The 17,161-nt window shown below is 63.5% G+C and overlaps 6 non-coding genes across 6 annotated transcripts; all 6 read right to left on the reverse strand.

Moving 5' to 3' along the window:
- Positions 1-885: 885 nt before the first annotated feature.
- LOC148118578 (5S ribosomal RNA) lies at positions 886-1,004 on the reverse strand. The gene has a single exon (XR_015736103.1). It is a non-coding gene; the product is annotated as a 5S ribosomal RNA (ribosomal RNA).
- Positions 1,005-3,593: 2,589 nt separating this feature from the next.
- Positions 3,594-3,712, reverse strand: LOC148118579 (5S ribosomal RNA). The gene has a single exon (XR_015736104.1). It is a non-coding gene; the product is annotated as a 5S ribosomal RNA (ribosomal RNA).
- Positions 3,713-6,357: 2,645 nt separating this feature from the next.
- LOC148118580 (5S ribosomal RNA) lies at positions 6,358-6,476 on the reverse strand. The gene has a single exon (XR_015736106.1). It is a non-coding gene; the product is annotated as a 5S ribosomal RNA (ribosomal RNA).
- Positions 6,477-9,106: 2,630 nt separating this feature from the next.
- On the reverse strand, positions 9,107-9,225 carry LOC148118581 (5S ribosomal RNA). The gene has a single exon (XR_015736107.1). It is a non-coding gene; the product is annotated as a 5S ribosomal RNA (ribosomal RNA).
- Positions 9,226-11,867: 2,642 nt separating this feature from the next.
- LOC148118582 (5S ribosomal RNA) lies at positions 11,868-11,987 on the reverse strand. The gene has a single exon (XR_015736069.1). It is a non-coding gene; the product is annotated as a 5S ribosomal RNA (ribosomal RNA).
- A 2,602-nt stretch (positions 11,988-14,589) lies between these two features.
- LOC148118583 (5S ribosomal RNA) lies at positions 14,590-14,707 on the reverse strand. The gene has a single exon (XR_015736070.1). It is a non-coding gene; the product is annotated as a 5S ribosomal RNA (ribosomal RNA).
- Between the last annotated feature and the right edge of the window lie 2,454 nt (positions 14,708-17,161).

The following is a 17,161-nucleotide window of genomic DNA, read 5'->3' on the forward strand; positions in this document are numbered from 1 at the left end:
CACACACAGCACACGCACGCACGCGCGCACACACACACATCAGGCAAGAATGCACACACTCCCCAACAGACAGACACAAAAGCAGGCAAAACCCCAGACCACATAGGCACAAGCATGCACGCACAACACACACACACACACACACACACACACACACACACACACAAAGGCGCCTAATGTGGCCTACACGAAGACACGTGCACCCACATGGGGCTACTCACACAAGCACGCACATTGCACATTCCACACAGGCAAGCAGGCACACAGGCACGCAGGTGGGCGTACACTGCATCCCCGGGAGTGGGTTGGTGGAGCCTGCTTGCTCTTAGACTGCTTCCACCGGGTGGGTTGTGTGGAGGGGGCGTGGCGATCTCTTCCGGAATCCATACACAGAGCTGTGTGGTGCGGGGCTGCTATCCCAGGCACCTGCCTGCCGGCCTGCCCTGCCCGTGGAACTGAGGAGCTGTGGAGCCGGGGAGCCAAGGACGATGGTGGCTGGCCCAGGGTCTCACTTGGCTGCACGCCACTCAAGACAACCTCTACCGTGCGAGTCTTAGCTTCCTTGAGGGGTCCTGGCATTCCTTGCCCACTCGGGTGTTTCCCCTCGTGCCTGAGGGCGCTGACCGGTGGGTGGATTTGGAACCTTGTGAGAGGTGGGCCCTCTTTCCGGGGTGCGGATTGTCCTGGTGTTGTCCTGGTCCGGGCTGGCCCGCGGTGGCGAAGGCCAAAGGGGCCAAAAGAGGAGAAGGAAGGAGGAGGAGGAGGAGGAGGAGGAGGAGGAGGAGGAGGAGGAGGAGGAGGAGAAAAGGAGGAGGAGGAGGAGGAGAAAAGGAGGAGGAGGAGGAGGAGGAGGAGGAAGAAAAGAGAAAGGGAAGAAGAAAAAAAAGCCTACAGCACCCGGTATTCCCAGGCGGTCTCCCATCCAAGTACTAACCAGGCCCGACCCTGCTTAGCTTCCGAGATCAGACGAGATCGGGCGCGTTCAGGGTGGTATGGCCGTAGACAGAGGCGTGTTGTCGCTGTGGCGCCACAAGAGCCTGCTGCAGCACTGGCCTGCGCTCCTGCACGCCAGCCCGCCCGTCCCCACGCCCCCACGCCCTCCCGAGTGAGTCCGAGACCGAATCCGGACGGACGGACGGACGGACGGACAGACGGACGAGCCCCTCCAACCCGCCCACCAGCCAGCCAGCCAGCCTGCCAGCTAGGCCCTCCTTCCTCAGCCCTCTACCCCGGCCCGGAGCCGGGTTCCGGGGCCAGGAGCAGTCGCCAGCCCTACCCACCGACCTTGTCTCCCTTGTCTCCCTTGTCTCCCTTGTCTCCCTTGTCTCCCGTTCCTCATCGGGCACCCTCACCGCGCCCCAACCGTGCCCCTGGCAGCTTGGCTGGCCCCGCAAGCTGGCTGGCTCCTCCCTTGCCCGCCCTCGGCCTCCCTCGGTGGGGAATCCACGGGTGCCGGCTTTGACAGGGCCTCAGGGCCTTCCGGGGCAGGGGTCGGCTTTGGACCCGGACTCTCCCTCCACCTGGGAACTGTTGCCAGGTAGCCAGCCAGCTCCTTGCCTTTGGGCAGGTGAGAGCCCTCCTGTGTCGTCCCGCAGGCCACTTGTGTCCCCGCTCTGGAGGAGGCGTGGGGGTTGCGTGGGGAGATGGGCGCCCGGGTTGGGGGTGGGGTGGGGCTGGGGTGGGGTGGCATGGGGTGGTGGCAGGAGGAGTTCGCGGGGGAGGTGCCCAGAGAGGCTCAGGCGTAGCGGTCGGATCGCTTGGGTCATCATCCTTCCAGACAGGGGTAGACACTGTCTTGCTGGTGCCCTAGTACTAGGTAAGGTGGTGCCTCGACGGGCCTGGTAGTGGCTAGGCGCTAGTCTCTCATCATTGGGGAACGGGAAACCTGCTCCTGCTCCTGCTCCTGCTCCTGCTCCTGCTCCTGCTCCTGCTCCTGCTCCTGCTTCTCCTCCTGCTCCTGCTCCTGATCCTCCTGCTCCTGCTCCTGCTCCTCCTGCTCCTCCTGCTGCTCCTCCTGCTCCTCCTGCTCCTGCTCCTCCTCCTCCTCCTCTTCCTCTACCTCCTCCCTCCTTCTCCTCCTGCTCCTCTTCCTCCTCTCCCCAGAGTATCCCCCTCCTCCTGGAGAATCTAGAAATCCCAAAGCCTGGGATTGGGTTAGAGAGACTGTGTGCCTGGGCGCCTGTGAGCTTTCTCGCCTTCAGGAGAAACCTTGGTTCTCTCTTTGGAACTTGGAATGCCAGCTCCCAAGATTCCAGTTCCGCCCCATGCCCACCCCCACCCCCACCCCCAGTCCCAGCCCTATCCCCTATCGCCAGCCAGCGGGGCCATCCAGTCCCCCATTGAAGATGCCTCCCTGTGAAGCGGGCGGCACGCCGTTCTGCCCGTGGGGGAGAAGAGAGAAAGGCAGGCTGTCCAGCGTGGAAGATGCTCCTGGGCTGACCGACCGGTGGGGCCCAGGAAACTTGGAATTTGGAACTTGGAACTTGGAACTTGGGTCTTGGCGCTCTCTGCTCGTGGACGGTGCGGGCGGGGGCAGGCACACAGGCACACGCACACCCACGCACGCAGAAACACACTCAAGCACGCGTGTACGCACGCACGCACGCCCGCCATCGGACACTGCAGACGGACACACATCCGCACAAGCGTGCACGCACAGCAAGCGAACGAACACACACACACACAGCACACGCACGCACGCGCGCACACACACACATCAGGCAAGAATGCACACACTCCCCAACAGACAGACACAAAAGCAGGCAAAACCCCAGACCACATAGGCACAAGCATGCACGCACAACACACACACACACACACACACACACACACACACACACAAAGGCGCCTAATGTGGCCTACACGAAGACACGTGCACCCACATGGGGCTACTCACACAAGCACGCACATTGCACATTCCACACAGGCAAGCAGGCACACAGGCACGCAGGTGGGCGTACACTGCATCCCCGGGAGTGGGTTGGTGGAGCCTGCTTGCTCTTAGACTGCTTCCACCGGGTGGGTTGTGTGGAGGGGGCGTGGCGATCTCTTCCGGAATCCATACACAGAGCTGTGTGGTGCGGGGCTGCTATCCCAGGCACCTGCCTGCCGGCCTGCCCTGCCCGTGGAACTGAGGAGCTGTGGAGCCGGGGAGCCAAGGACGATGGTGGCTGGCCCAGGGTCTCACTTGGCTGCACGCCACTCAAGACAACCTCTACCGTGCGAGTCTTAGCTTCCTTGAGGGGTCCTGGCATTCCTTGCCCACTCGGGTGTTTCCCCTCGTGCCTGAGGGCGCTGACCGGTGGGTGGATTTGGAACCTTGTGAGAGGTGGGCCCTCTTTCCGGGGTGCGGATTGTCCTGGTGTTGTCCTGGTCCGGGCTGGCCCGCGGTGGCGAAGGCCAAAGGGGCCAAAAGAGGAGAAGGAAGGAGGAGGAGGAGGAGGAGGAGGAGGAGGAGGAGGAGGAGGAGGAGGAGGAGGAGGAGGAGGAGAAAAGGAGGAGGAGGAGGAGGAGAAAAGGAGGAGGAGGAGGAGGAGGAGGAGGAGGAGGAGGAGGAGGAGGAGGAAGAAAAGAGAAAGGGAAGAAGAAAAAAAAGCCTACAGCACCCGGTATTCCCAGGCGGTCTCCCATCCAAGTACTAACCAGGCCCGACCCTGCTTAGCTTCCGAGATCAGACGAGATCGGGCGCGTTCAGGGTGGTATGGCCGTAGACGGAGGCGTGTTGTCGCTGTGGCGCCACAAGAGCCTGCTGCAGCACTGGCCTGCGCTCCTGCACGCCAGCCCGCCCGTCCCCACGCCCCCACGCCCTCCCGAGTGAGTCCGAGACCGAATCCGGACGGACGGACGGACGGACGGACAGACGGACGAGCCCCTCCAACCCGCCCACCAGCCAGCCAGCCAGCCTGCCAGCTAGGCCCTCCTTCCTCAGCCCTCTGCCCCGGCCCGGAGCCGGGTTCCGGGGCCAGGAGCAGTCGCCAGCCCTACCCACCGACCTTGTCTCCCTTGTCTCCCTTGTCTCCCTTGTCTCCCTTGTCTCCCTTGTCTCCCGTTCCTCATCGGGCACCCTCACCGCGCCCCAACCGTGCCCCTGGCAGCTTGGCTGGCCCCGCAAGCTGGCTGGCTCCTCCCTTGCCCGCCCTCGGCCTCCCTCGGTGGGGAATCCACGGGTGCCGGCTTTGACAGGGCCTCAGGGCCTTCCGGGGCAGGGGTCGGCTTTGGACCCGGACTCTCCCTCCACCTGGGAACTGTTGCCAGGTAGCCAGCCAGCTCCTTGCCTTTGGGCAGGTGAGAGCCCTCCTGTGTCGTCCCGCAGGCCACTTGTGTCCCCGCTCTGGAGGAGGCGTGGGGGTTGCGTGGGGAGATGGGCGCCCGGGTTGGGGGTGGGGTGGGGCTGGGGTGGGGTGGCATGGGGTGGTGGCAGGAGGAGTTCGCGGGGGAGGTGCCCAGAGAGGCTCAGGCGTAGCGGTCGGATCGCTTGGGTCATCATCCTTCCAGACAGGGGTAGACACTGTCTTGCTGGTGCCCTAGTACTAGGTAAGGTGGTGCCTCGACGGGCCTGGTAGTGGCTAGGCGCTAGTCTCTCATCATTGGGGAACGGGAAACCTGCTCCTGCTCCTGCTCCTGCTCCTGCTCCTGCTCCTGCTCCTGCTCCTGCTCCTGCTCCTGCTCCTGCTCCTGCTCCTGCTCCTCCTCCTGCTCCTGCTCCTCCTCCTGATCCTCCTGCTCCTGCTCCTCCTGCTCCTCCTGCTGCTCCTCCTGCTCCTGCTCCTCCTGCTCCTCCTGCTGCTCCTCCTGCTCCTCCTGCTCCTGCTCCTCCTCCTCCTCCTCTTCCTCTACCTCCTCCCTCCTTCTCCTCCTGCTCCTCTTCCTCCTCTCCCCAGAGTATCCCCCTCCTCCTGGAGAATCTAGAAATCCCAAAGCCTGGGATTGGGTTAGAGAGACTGTGTGCCTGGGCGCCTGTGAGCTTTCTCGCCTTCAGGAGAAACCTTGGTTCTCTCTTTGGAACTTGGAATGCCAGCTCCCAAGATTCCAGTTCCGCCCCATGCCCACCCCCACCCCCACCCCCAGTCCCAGCCCTATCCCCTATCGCCAGCCAGCGGGGCCATCCAGTCCCCCATTGAAGATGCCTCCCTGTGAAGCGGGCGGCACGCCGTTCTGCCCGTGGGGGAGAAGAGAGAAAGGCAGGCTGTCCAGCGTGGAAGATGCTCCTGGGCTGACCGACCGGTGGGGCCCAGGAAACTTGGAATTTGGAACTTGGAACTTGGAACTTGGGTCTTGGCGCTCTCTGCTCGTGGACGGTGCGGGCGGGGGCAGGCACACAGGCACACGCACACCCACGCACGCAGAAACACACTCAAGCACGCGTGTACGCACGCACGCACGCCCGCCATCGGACACTGCAGACGGACACACATCCGCACAAGCGTGCACGCACAGCAAGCGAACGAACACACACACACACAGCACACGCACGCACGCGCGCACACACACACATCAGGCAAGAATGCACACACTCCCCAACAGACAGACACAAAAGCAGGCAAAACCCCAGACCACATAGGCACAAGCATGCACGCACAACACACACACACACACACACACACACACACACACACACACACACACAAAGGCGCCTAATGTGGCCTACACGAAGACACGTGCACCCACATGGGGCTACTCACACAAGCACGCACATTGCACATTCCACACAGGCAAGCAGGCACACAGGCACGCAGGTGGGCGTACACTGCATCCCCGGGAGTGGGTTGGTGGAGCCTGCTTGCTCTTAGACTGCTTCCACCGGGTGGGTTGTGTGGAGGGGGCGTGGCGATCTCTTCCGGAATCCATACACAGAGCTGTGTGGTGCGGGGCTGCTATCCCAGGCACCTGCCTGCCGGCCTGCCCTGCCCGTGGAACTGAGGAGCTGTGGAGCCGGGGAGCCAAGGACGATGGTGGCTGGCCCAGGGTCTCACTTGGCTGCACGCCACTCAAGACAACCTCTACCGTGCGAGTCTTAGCTTCCTTGAGGGGTCCTGGCATTCCTTGCCCACTCGGGTGTTTCCCCTCGTGCCTGAGGGCGCTGACCGGTGGGTGGATTTGGAACCTTGTGAGAGGTGGGCCCTCTTTCCGGGGTGCGGATTGTCCTGGTGTTGTCCTGGTCCGGGCTGGCCCGCGGTGGCGAAGGCCAAAGGGGCCAAAAGAGGAGAAGGAAGGAGGAGGAGGAGGAGGAGGAGGAGGAGGAGGAGGAGGAGGAGGAGAAAAGGAGGAGGAGGAGGAGGAGAAAAGGAGGAGGAGGAGGAGGAGGAGGAGGAGGAGGAGGAGGAGGAGGAAGAAAAGAGAAAGGGAAGAAGAAAAAAAAGCCTACAGCACCCGGTATTCCCAGGCGGTCTCCCATCCAAGTACTAACCAGGCCCGACCCTGCTTAGCTTCCGAGATCAGACGAGATCGGGCGCGTTCAGGGTGGTATGGCCGTAGACGGAGGCGTGTTGTCGCTGTGGCGCCACAAGAGCCTGCTGCAGCACTGGCCTGCGCTCCTGCACGCCAGCCCGCCCGTCCCCACGCCCCCACGCCCTCCCGAGTGAGTCCGAGACCGAATCCGGACGGACGGACGGACGGACGGACAGACGGACGAGCCCCTCCAACCCGCCCACCAGCCAGCCAGCCAGCCTGCCAGCTAGGCCCTCCTTCCTCAGCCCTCTGCCCCGGCCCGGAGCCGGGTTCCGGGGCCAGGAGCAGTCGCCAGCCCTACCCACCGACCTTGTCTCCCTTGTCTCCCTTGTCTCCCTTGTCTCCCTTGTCTCCCTTGTCTCCCGTTCCTCATCGGGCACCCTCACCGCGCCCCAACCGTGCCCCTGGCAGCTTGGCTGGCCCCGCAAGCTGGCTGGCTCCTCCCTTGCCCGCCCTCGGCCTCCCTCGGTGGGGAATCCACGGGTGCCGGCTTTGACAGGGCCTCAGGGCCTTCCGGGGCAGGGGTCGGCTTTGGACCCGGACTCTCCCTCCACCTGGGAACTGTTGCCAGGTAGCCAGCCAGCTCCTTGCCTTTGGGCAGGTGAGAGCCCTCCTGTGTCGTCCCGCAGGCCACTTGTGTCCCCGCTCTGGAGGAGGCGTGGGGGTTGCGTGGGGAGATGGGCGCCCGGGTTGGGGGTGGGGTGGGGCTGGGGTGGGGTGGCATGGGGTGGTGGCAGGAGGAGTTCGCGGGGGAGGTGCCCAGAGAGGCTCAGGCGTAGCGGTCGGATCGCTTGGGTCATCATCCTTCCAGACAGGGGTAGACACTGTCTTGCTGGTGCCCTAGTACTAGGTAAGGTGGTGCCTCGACGGGCCTGGTAGTGGCTAGGCGCTAGTCTCTCATCATTGGGGAACGGGAAACCTGCTCCTGCTCCTGCTCCTGCTCCTGCTCCTGCTCCTGCTCCTGCTCCTGCTTCTCCTCCTGCTCCTGCTCCTGATCCTCCTGCTCCTGCTACTGCTCCTCCTGTTCCTCCTGCTGCTCCTCCTGCTCCTGCTCCTGCTCCTCCTGCTCCTCCTGCTGCTCCTCCTGCTCCTCCTGCTCCTGCTCCTCCTCCTCCTCCTCTTCCTCTACCTCCTCCCTCCTTCTCCTCCTGCTCCTCTTCCTCCTCTCCCCAGAGTATCCCCCTCCTCCTGGAGAATCTAGAAATCCCAAAGCCTGGGATTGGGTTAGAGAGACTGTGTGCCTGGGCGCCTGTGAGCTTTCTCGCCTTCAGGAGAAACCTTGGTTCTCTCTTTGGAACTTGGAATGCCAGCTCCCAAGATTCCAGTTCCGCCCCATGCCCACCCCCACCCCCACCCCCAGTCCCAGCCCTATCCCCTATCGCCAGCCAGCGGGGCCATCCAGTCCCCCATTGAAGATGCCTCCCTGTGAAGCGGGCGGCACGCCGTTCTGCCCGTGGGGGAGAAGAGAGAAAGGCAGGCTGTCCAGCGTGGAAGATGCTCCTGGGCTGACCGACCGGTGGGGCCCAGGAAACTTGGAATTTGGAACTTGGAACTTGGAACTTGGGTCTTGGCGCTCTCTGCTCGTGGACGGTGCGGGCGGGGGCAGGCACACAGGCACACGCACACCCACGCACGCAGAAACACACTCAAGCACGCGTGTACGCACGCACGCACGCCCGCCATCGGACACTGCAGACGGACACACATCCGCACAAGCGTGCACGCACAGCAAGCGAACGAACACACACACACACAGCACACGCACGCACGCGCGCACACACACACATCAGGCAAGAATGCACACACTCCCCAACAGACAGACACAAAAGCAGGCAAAACCCCAGACCACATAGGCACAAGCATGCACGCACAACACACACACACACACACACACACACACACACACACACACAAAGGCGCCTAATGTGGCCTACACGAAGACACGTGCACCCACATGGGGCTACTCACACAAGCACGCACATTGCACATTCCACACAGGCAAGCAGGCACACAGGCACGCAGGTGGGCGTACACTGCATCCCCGGGAGTGGGTTGGTGGAGCCTGCTTGCTCTTAGACTGCTTCCACCGGGTGGGTTGTGTGGAGGGGGCGTGGCGATCTCTTCCGGAATCCATACACAGAGCTGTGTGGTGCGGGGCTGCTATCCCAGGCACCTGCCTGCCGGCCTGCCCTGCCCGTGGAACTGAGGAGCTGTGGAGCCGGGGAGCCAAGGACGATGGTGGCTGGCCCAGGGTCTCACTTGGCTGCACGCCACTCAAGACAACCTCTACCGTGCGAGTCTTAGCTTCCTTGAGGGGTCCTGGCATTCCTTGCCCACTCGGGTGTTTCCCCTCGTGCCTGAGGGCGCTGACCGGTGGGTGGATTTGGAACCTTGTGAGAGGTGGGCCCTCTTTCCGGGGTGCGGATTGTCCTGGTGTTGTCCTGGTCCGGGCTGGCCCGCGGTGGCGAAGGCCAAAGGGGCCAAAAGAGGAGAAGGAAGGAGGAGGAGGAGGAGGAGGAGGAGGAGGAGGAGGAGGAGGAGGAGGAGGAGGAGGAGGAGGAGAAAAGGAGGAGGAGGAGGAGGAGAAAAGGAGGAGGAGGAGGAGGAGGAGGAGGAGGAGGAGGAGGAGGAAGAAAAGAGAAAGGGAAGAAGAAAAAAAAGCCTACAGCACCCGGTATTCCCAGGCGGTCTCCCATCCAAGTACTAACCAGGCCCGACCCTGCTTAGCTTCCGAGATCAGACGAGATCGGGCGCGTTCAGGGTGGTATGGCCGTAGACGGAGGCGTGTTGTCGCTGTGGCGCCACAAGAGCCTGCTGCAGCACTGGCCTGCGCTCCTGCACGCCAGCCCGCCCGTCCCCACGCCCCCACGCCCTCCCGAGTGAGTCCGAGACCGAATCCGGACGGACGGACGGACGGACGGACAGACGGACGAGCCCCTCCAACCCGCCCACCAGCCAGCCAGCCAGCCTGCCAGCTAGGCCCTCCTTCCTCAGCCCTCTGCCCCGGCCCGGAGCCGGGTTCCGGGGCCAGGAGCAGTCGCCAGCCCTACCCACCGACCTTGTCTCCCTTGTCTCCCTTGTCTCCCTTGTCTCCCTTGTCTCCCTTGTCTCCCGTTCCTCATCGGGCACCCTCACCGCGCCCCAACCGTGCCCCTGGCAGCTTGGCTGGCCCCGCAAGCTGGCTGGCTCCTCCCTTGCCCGCCCTCGGCCTCCCTCGGTGGGGAATCCACGGGTGCCGGCTTTGACAGGGCCTCAGGGCCTTCCGGGGCAGGGGTCGGCTTTGGACCCGGACTCTCCCTCCACCTGGGAACTGTTGCCAGGTAGCCAGCCAGCTCCTTGCCTTTGGGCAGGTGAGAGCCCTCCTGTGTCGTCCCGCAGGCCACTTGTGTCCCCGCTCTGGAGGAGGCGTGGGGGTTGCGTGGGGAGATGGGCGCCCGGGTTGGGGGTGGGGTGGGGCTGGGGTGGGGTGGCATGGGGTGGTGGCAGGAGGAGTTCGCGGGGGAGGTGCCCAGAGAGGCTCAGGCGTAGCGGTCGGATCGCTTGGGTCATCATCCTTCCAGACAGGGGTAGACACTGTCTTGCTGGTGCCCTAGTACTAGGTAAGGTGGTGCCTCGACGGGCCTGGTAGTGGCTAGGCGCTAGTCTCTCATCATTGGGGAACGGGAAACCTGCTCCTGCTCCTGCTCCTGCTCCTGCTCCTGCTCCTGCTCCTGCTCCTGCTCCTGCTCCTCCTCCTGCTCCTGCTCCTCCTCCTGATCCTCCTGCTCCTGCTCCTCCTGCTCCTCCTGCTGCTCCTCCTGCTCCTGCTCCTCCTCCTGCTCCTCCTGCTGCTCCTCCTGCTCCTCCTGCTCCTGCTCCTCCTCCTCCTCCTCTTCCTCTACCTCCTCCCTCCTTCTCCTCCTGCTCCTCTTCCTCCTCTCCCCAGAGTATCCCCCTCCTCCTGGAGAATCTAGAAATCCCAAAGCCTGGGATTGGGTTAGAGAGACTGTGTGCCTGGGCGCCTGTGAGCTTTCTCGCCTTCAGGAGAAACCTTGGTTCTCTCTTTGGAACTTGGAATGCCAGCTCCCAAGATTCCAGTTCCGCCCCATGCCCACCCCCACCCCCACCCCCAGTCCCAGCCCTATCCCCTATCGCCAGCCAGCGGGGCCATCCAGTCCCCCATTGAAGATGCCTCCCTGTGAAGCGGGCGGCACGCCGTTCTGCCCGTGGGGGAGAAGAGAGAAAGGCAGGCTGTCCAGCGTGGAAGATGCTCCTGGGCTGACCGACCGGTGGGGCCCAGGAAACTTGGAATTTGGAACTTGGAACTTGGAACTTGGGTCTTGGCGCTCTCTGCTCGTGGACCGGTGCGGGCGGGGGCAGGCACACAGGCACACGCACACCCACATCCGCACCGCAGAAACACACTCAAGCACGCGTGTACGCACGCACGCACGCCCGCCATCGGACACTGCAGACGGACACACAAATCCGCACAAGCGTGCACCGCACAGCAATCGAACGAACACACACACACACACAGCACACGCACGCACGCGCCGCACACACACACATCAGGCAAGAATGCACACACTCCCCAACAGACAGACACAAAAGCAGGCAAAACCCCAGACCACATAGGCACAAGCATGCACGCACAACACACACACACACACACACACACACACACACACACACAAAGGCGCCTAATGTGGCCTACACGAAGACACGTGCACCCACATGGGGCTACTCACACAAGCACGCACATTGCACATTCCACACAGGCAAGCAGGCACACAGGCACGCAGGTGGGCGTACACTGCATCCCCGGGAGTGGGTTGGTGGAGCCTGCTTTGCTCTTAGACTGCTTCCACCGGGTGGGTTGTGTGGAGGGGGGCGTGGCGATCTCTTCCGGAATCCATACACAGAGCTGTGTGGTGTGCGGGGTCTGCTATCCCAGGCACCTGCCTGCCGGCCTGCCCTGCCCGTGGAACTGAGGAGCTGTGGAGCCGGGGAGCCAAGGGACGATGGTGGCTGGCCCAGGGTCTCACTTGGCTGCACGCCACTCAAGACAACCTCTACCGTGCGAGTCTTAGCTTCCTTGAGGGGTCCTGGCATTCCTTGCCCACTCGGGTGTTTCCCCTCGTGCCTGAGGGCGCTGACCGGTGGGTGGATTTGGAACCTTGTGAGAGGTGGGGCCCTCTTTCCGGGGTGCGGATTGTCCTGGTGTTGTCCTGGGTCCGGGCTGGCCCGCGGTGGCGAAGGCCAAAGGGGCCCAAAAGAGGAGAAGGAAGGAGGAGGAGGAGGAGGAGGAGGAGGAGGAGGAGGAGGAGGAGGAGGGAGGAGGAGGAGGAGGAGGAGGAGAAAAGGAGGAGGAGGAGGAGGAGAAAAGGAGGAGGAGGGAGGAGGAGGAGGAAGAAAAGAGAAAGGGAAGAAGAAAAAAAAGCCTACAGCACCCGGTATTCCCAGGCGGTCTCCCATCCAAGTACTAACCAGGCCCGACCCTGCTTAGCTTCCGAGATCAGACGAGATCGGGCGCGTTCAGGGTGGTATGGGCCGTAGACGGAGGCGTGTTGTCGCTGTGGCGCCACAAGAGCCTGCTGCAGCACTGGCCTGCGCTCCTGCACGCCAGCCCGCCCGTCCCCACGCCCCCACGCCCTCCCGAGTGAGTCCGAGACCGAATCCGGACGGACGGACGGACGGACGGACAGACGGACGAGCCCCTCCAACCCGCCCACCAGCCAGCCAGCCAGCCTGCCAGCTAGGCCCTCCTTCCTCAGCCCTCTACCCCGGCCCGGAGCCGGGTTCCGGGGCCAGGAGCAGTCGCCAGCCCTACCCACCGACCTTGTCTCCCTTGTCTCCCTTGTCTCCCTTGTCTCCCTTGTCTCCCTTGTCTCCCGTTCCTCATCGGGCACCCTCACCGCGCCCCAACCGTGCCCCTGGCAGCTTGGCTGGCCCCGCAAGCTGGCTGGCTCCTCCCTTGCCCGCCCTCGGCCTCCCCTCGGTGGGGAATCCACGGGTGCCGGCTTTGACAGGGCCTCAGGGCCTTCCGGGGCAGGGGTCGGCTTTGGACCCGGACTCTCCCTCCACCTGGGAACTGTTGCCAGGTAGCCAGCCAGCTCCTTGCCTTTGGGCAGGTGAGAGCCCTCCTGTGTCGTCCCGCAGGCCACTTGTGTCCCCGCTCTGGAGGAGGCGTGGGGGTTTGCGTGGGGAGATGGGCGCCCGGGTTGGGGGTGGGGTGGGGCTGGGGTGGGGTGGCATGGGGTGGTGGCAGGAGGAGTTCGCGGGGGAGGTGCCCAGAGAGGCTCAGGCGTAGCGGTCGGATCGCTTGGGTCATCATCCTTCCAGACAGGGGTAGACACTGTCTTGCTGGTGCCCTAGTACTAGGTAAGGTGGTGCCTCGACGGGCCTGGTAGTGGCTAGGCGCTAGTCTCTCATCATTGGGGGAACGGGGAAACCTGCTCCTGCTCCTGCTCCTGCTCCTGCTCCTGCTCCTGCTCCTGCTCCTGCTCCTGCTCCTGCTCCTGCTCCTGCTCCTGCTCCTGCTCCTCCTGCTCCTGCTCCTGCTCCTCCTGCTCCTCCTGCTGCTCCTCCTGCTCCTCCTGCTCCTGCTCCTCCTCCTCCTCCTCTTCCTCTACCTCCTCCCTCCTTCTCCTCCTGCTCCTCTTCCTCCTCTCCCCAGAGTATCCCCCTCCTCCTGGAGAATCTAGAAATCCCAAAGCCTGGGATTGGGTTAGAGAGACTGTGTGCCTGGGCGCCTGTGAGCTTTCTCGCCTTCAGGAGAAACCTTGGTTCTCTCTTTGGAACTTGGAATGCCAGCTCCCAAGATTCCAGTTCCGCCCCATGCCCCACCCCCACCCCCACCCCCAGTCCCCAGCCCTATCCCCTATCGCCAGCCAGCGGGGCCATCCAGTCCCCCATTGAAGATGCCTCCCTGTGAAGCGGGCGGCACGCCGTTCTGCCCGTGGGGGGAGAAGAGAGAAAGGCAGCTGTCCAGCGTGGAAGATGCTCCTGGGCTGACCGACCGGTGGGGCCCAGGAAACTTGGAATTTGGAACTTGGAACTTGGAACTTGGGTCTTGGCGCTCTCTGCTCGTGGACGGTGCGGGCGGGGGCAGGCACACAGGCACACAGCACACCCACGCACGCAGAAACACACTCAAGCACGCGTGTACGCACGCACGCACGCCCGCCATCGGACACTGCAGACGGACACACATCCGCACAAGCGTGGCACGCACAGCAAGCGAACGAACACACACACACACAGCACACGCACGCACCGCGCGCACACACACACATCAGGCAAGAATGCACACACTCCCCAACAGACAGACACAAAAGCAGGCAAAACCCCAGACCACATAGGCACAAGCATGCACGCACAACACACACACACACACACACACACACACACACACACAAAGGCGCCTAATGTGGCCTACACGAAGACACGTGCACCCACATGGGGCTACTCACACAAGCACGCACATTGCACATTCACACAGGCAAGCAGGCACACAGGCACGGCAGGTGGGCGTACACTGCATCCCCGGAGTGGGTTGGTGGAGCCTGCTTGGCTCTTAGACTGCTTCCACCGGGTGGGTTGTGTGGAGGGGGCGTGGCGATCTCTTCCGGAATCCCATACACAGAGCTGTGTGGTGCGGGGCTGCTATCCCAGGCACCTGCCTGCCGGCCTGCCCTGCCCGCTGGAACTGAGGAGCTGTGGAGCCGGGGAGCCAAGGGACGATGGTGGCTGGCCCAGGGTCTCACTTGGCTGCACGCCACTCAAGACAACCTCTACCCGTGCGAGTCTTAGCTTCCTTGAGGGGTCCTGGCATTCCTTGCCCACTCGGGTGTTTCCCCTCGTGCCTGAGGGCGCTGACCGGTGGGTGGATTTGGAACCTTGTGAGAGGTGGGCCCTCTTTCCGGGGTGCGGATTGTCCTGGTGTTGTCCTGGTCCGGGCTGGCCCGCGGTGGCGAAGGCCAAAGGGGCCAAAAGAGGAGAAGGAAGGAGGAGGAGGAGGAGGAGGAGGAGGAGGAGGGAGGAGGAGGAGGAGGAGGAGGAGGAGGAGGAGGAGGAGGAGAAAAGGAGGAGGAGGAGGAGGAGAAAAGGAGGAGGAGGGAGGAGGAGGAGGAAGAAAAGAGAAAGGGAAGAAGAAAAAAAAGCCTACAGCACCCGGTATTCCAGGCGGTCTCCCATCCAAGTACTAACCAGGCCCGACCCTGCTTAGCTTCCGAGATCAGACGAGATCGGGCGCGTTCAGGGTGGTATGGCCGTAGACGGAGGCGTGTTGTCGCTGTGGCGCCACAAGAGCCTGCTGCAGCACTGGCCTGCGCTCCTGCACGCCAGCCCGCCCGTCCCCACGCCCCCACGCCCCTCCCGAGTGAGTCGAGACCGAATCCGGACGGACGGACGGACGGACGGACAGACGGACGAGCCCCTCCAACCCGCCCACCAGCCAGCCAGCCAGCCTGCCAGCTAGGCCCTCCTTCCTCAGCCCTCTACCCCGGCCCGGAGCCGGGTTTCCGGGGCCAGGAGCAGTCGCCAGCCCTACCCCACCGACCTTGTCTCCCTTGTCTCCCTTGTCTCCCTTGTCTCCCTTGTCTCCCTTGTCTCCCGTTCCTCATCGGGCACCCTCACACGCGCCCCAACCGTGCCCCTGGCAGCTTGGCTGGCCCCCGCAAGCTGGCTGGGCTCCTCCCTTGCCCCGCCCTCGGCCTCCCTCGGTGGGGAATCCACGGGTGCCGGCTTTGACAGGGCCTCAGGGCCTTCCGGGGCAGGGGTCGGCTTTGGACCCGGACTCTCCCTCCACCTGGAACTGTTGCCCAGGTAGCCAGCCAGCTCCTTGCCTTTGGGCAGGTGAGAGCCCTCCTGTGTCGTCCCGCAGGCCACTTGTGTCCCCGCTCTGGAGGAGGCGTGGGGGTTGCGTGGGGAGATGGGCGCCCGGGTTGGGGGTGGGGTGGGGCTGGGGTGGGGTGGCATGGGGTGGTGGCAGGAGGAGTTCGCGGGGGAGGTGCCCAGAGAGGCTCAGGCGTAGCGGTCGGATCGCTTGGTCATCATCCTTCCAGGACAGGGGTAGACACTGTCTTGCTGGTGCCCTAGTACTAGGTAAGGTGGTGCCTCGACGGGCCTGGTAGTGGCTAGGCGCTAGTCTCTCATCATTGGGGAACGGGAAACCTGCTCCTGCTCCTGCTCCTGCTCCTGCTCCTGCTCCTGCTCCTGCTCCTGCTCCTGCTCCTGCTCCTCCTCCTGCTCCTGCTCCTCCTCCTGATCCTCCTGCTCCTGCTCCTCCTGCTCCTCCTGCTGCTCCTCCTGCTCCTGCTCCTCCTGCTCCTCCTGCTGCTCCTCCTGCTCCTCCTGCTCCTGCTCCCTCCTCCCTCCTCCTCTCCTCTACCCTCCTCCCCTCCTTCTCCTCCTGCTCCTCTTCCTCCTCTCCCCAGAGTATCCCCCTCCTCCTGGAGAATCTAGAAATCCCCAAAGCCTGGGATTGGGTTAGAGAGACTGTGTGCCTGGGCGCCTGTGAGCTTTCTCGCCTTCAGGAGAAACCCTTGGTTCTCTCTTTGGAACTTGGAATGCCAGCTCCCAAGATTCCAGTTCCGCCCCATGTCCCACACCCCCCACCCCCCACCCCCTAGTCCCAGCCCTATCCCCCTATCGCCAGCCAGCGGGGCCATCCAGTCCCCCCATTGAAGATGCCTCCCCTGTGAAGCGGGCGGCACGCCGTTCCGTGCCCGTGGGGGGAGAAGAGAGAAAGGCAGGCTGTCCAGCGTGGAAGATGCTCCTGGGCTGACCGACCGGTGGGGCCCAGGAAACTTGGAATTTGGAACTTGGAACTTGGAACTTGGGTCTTGGCGCTCTCTGCTCGTGGACGGTGCGGGCGGGGGCAGGCACACAGGCACACGCCGCACACCACGCACGCAGAAACACACTCAAGCACGCGTGTACGCACGCACGCACGCCCGCCATCGGACACTGCAGACGGACACCACATCCGCACAAGCGTGCACGGCACAGCAAGGCGAACGAACACACACACACACAGCACACGCACCCGCACAGCGCCGCACACACACACACATCAGGCAAGAATGCACACACACTCCCCAACAGACAGACACAAAAGCAGGCAAAACCCCAGACCACATAGGCACAAGCATGCACGCACAACACACACACAACACACACCAACACAACACCACACACACACAAAGGCGCCTAATGTGGCCTACACGAAGACACGTGCACCCACATGGGGGCTAAATCACACACAGCACGCACATTGCACATTCCAACACAGGCAAGCAGGCACACAGGCACGCAGGTGGGCGTACACTGCATCCCCGGGAGTGGGTTGGTGGAGCCTGCTTGCTCTTAGACTGCTTCCACCGGGTGGGTTGTGTGGAGGGGGCGTGGCGATCTCTTCCGGAATCCATACACAGAGCTGTGTGGTGCGGGGCTGCTATCCCAGGCACCTGCCTGCCGGCCTGCCCTGCCCGTGGAACTGAGGAGCTGTGGAGCCGGGGAGCCAAGGACGATGGTGGCTGGCCCAGGGTCTCACTTGGCTGCACGCCACTCAAGACAACCTCTACCGTGCGAGTCTTAGCTTCCTTGAGGGGTCCTGGCATTCCCTTGCCCACTCGGGTGTTTCCCCTCGTGCCTGAGGGGCGCTGACCGGTGGGTGGATTTGGAACCTTGTGAGAGGTGGGCCCTCTTTCCGGGGTGCGGATTGTCCTGG

Source organism: Myodes glareolus, chromosome 22, assembly GCF_982192425.1.
Source record: "Myodes glareolus chromosome 22, mMyoGla1.1, whole genome shotgun sequence".
NCBI lineage: Eukaryota > Metazoa > Chordata > Mammalia > Rodentia > Cricetidae > Myodes > Myodes glareolus.